General features: G+C 44.2%; 1 pseudogene; it reads right to left on the bottom strand.

The window, feature by feature from the left end:
- Positions 1–434: 434 nt before the first annotated feature.
- LOC135389391 (uncharacterized) lies at positions 435–1,492 on the bottom strand (annotated as a pseudogene).
- Between the last annotated feature and the right edge of the window lie 405 nt (positions 1,493–1,897).

Below are 1,897 nucleotides of genomic sequence, written 5' to 3'. Positions count from 1 at the left end.
AAGCGATGACGTGGCAGTGAAAGGGACCAAAGGTGTGCCGCTCTGAAGAATTTTACCAATTTACTTAATTAACAACCGTTCGGATCCTGAAATTTCCAATATTCCATTTTTGAACACGGGGAATCAAACGGTTGCGTTTTCCGCCTGGTGTTCTGTACGAGAGTGTCACTTTAAGCATCTTTGTCACTAGTGCAATGTTCTGCCTAAATTGAATAATGGCTATGAACTGCATGGCAGTGCCACAAACCATTTGGAGCCATACTTCAGCTCAACCAGAATTTCTAGTTGATCTCATGAGTATTTGCAACGTTAGATACGTAACTGATGCCATCAATAACCACATTTATAACCTTACAAGATATTGCACTCGCTGGAACAACCTTCAACGAAGAAAACTGCCCCTTTGTGATGTGTCCACCATGAAAAGAGGAAGCTTAAAATGGCACAAACTCACGGAATAAAATAGCACCAACCTTTTGTGAATTTTCACGATACACAAAGATGGACTGAATTTCTCCGAATCCTCCATCATGTAAGGCAACTGTAGTGTCATTAGTTCTCTTTGGTAGCTTGTAGCTAGTGCTGTTAAAGACCATTCTGTGAAAAAACAAGAAGTTGTCAGGCGATCTGCCAAGAGCTGACCGAATGCAATTCCTCTCAGCTGACGTGCACGTGGATGCCCTCCCTCTGCCCAACAGAACAGCACCAGAAACATGCTCTGCAAATGATGCTTTCTTGTTTTTCAGTAAGCTCAAGTATGATCGTAGTACAGAACGTAAGAGACGTTCGTACGTATGAACGTAAGAGACTCTTAATTGCACATAGGAGAACACAGCTTGTTTCAGCACTGCCTTCGCTAGCACCTGTTCTGCTACCCCCTGTTTCCTTTAGCAGACTTCACAAGCACTCCGTTGAACGACTCAAAAACAAATGTTGAATGTGTCCATAAGGGTCCCCATCGAGCAACATCCTTTGCCAAATGCAGAAGAAGGTGCACATTGAACACCATACAGTAGTCACCATAAAGCATGTTGTACTTCACAACAAACTCACTCAGGAGGTATTGTGCAACATTCAGGTCTACTCCTTCCACAGTGTCTTGCAAAAGAAGAAATACTGCACGCACAAGCCATGAAAAGTGCATGAAATACCGTCGGGGTAATATGCCACTCAATACTGGTAGTGAATAATACAGAAGCCAGGAGCGATATTCCTGGGCTTTCCAGAGCTTCCTTTCAGAGATACCACGGGGGAAGCGTCCAGTCGTTGACAGGGGCCTGATCTTCCCCATTCTTCTGTCAATTAGGCTCAGAGCGGAGGGTGCCCCAATGTAGAAGTCTTCGCTGGAATATTTGCTGTCGAACCAAAGCTTAGTCAGAGTTCTCGTTACACCTATATGTAAATAATCAGGAACAAATGACCCAATGACGTCAAATCCGGGCAGATTCATTAGAACTGAAGGCCCTTTGTGGCCAAAGCAGGTTGTGTTCATTTCTGATGAACGGTACATCATCTGCACGGCTCCCGCTGAATCTCTTTCTTGATAAACGTTCCTTCTGACTGGATATCTGACCTCCCGATTGACAGTCACACCAGGATGAAGGCACCAAGGGCATCCATAAAATCCATTAAATTTTATCATGTTCTGCAGAAGAGGTCAACACTGCAGCAGATGGCAAAAGCCTTGCTCACAACTTCAGTGCCATTCTGAACCCACTTGAAGCCACGTTTTGCAAGCACCTTGCAGTGCTCAACGAAACTTTTTAGGTACAGTTCCATCTTCGGCTCTCCTTTCCCAAACCAGACACCACAAAGCAGCACATTTCGAAAACGTTCAAAAATTGGCAGCTCGTTGATGATCAATTGTAATGGCCATATCGAATAACGCTTACTCTTC

The sequence above is a fragment of the Ornithodoros turicata genome, chromosome 3 (assembly GCF_037126465.1).
Source record: "Ornithodoros turicata isolate Travis chromosome 3, ASM3712646v1, whole genome shotgun sequence".
Classification (NCBI taxonomy): Eukaryota; Metazoa; Arthropoda; class Arachnida; order Ixodida; family Argasidae; genus Ornithodoros; species Ornithodoros turicata.
The sequence above is the reverse complement of the archived record's forward strand: the minus strand, read 5'-3'. Positions and strand labels throughout refer to the sequence as shown.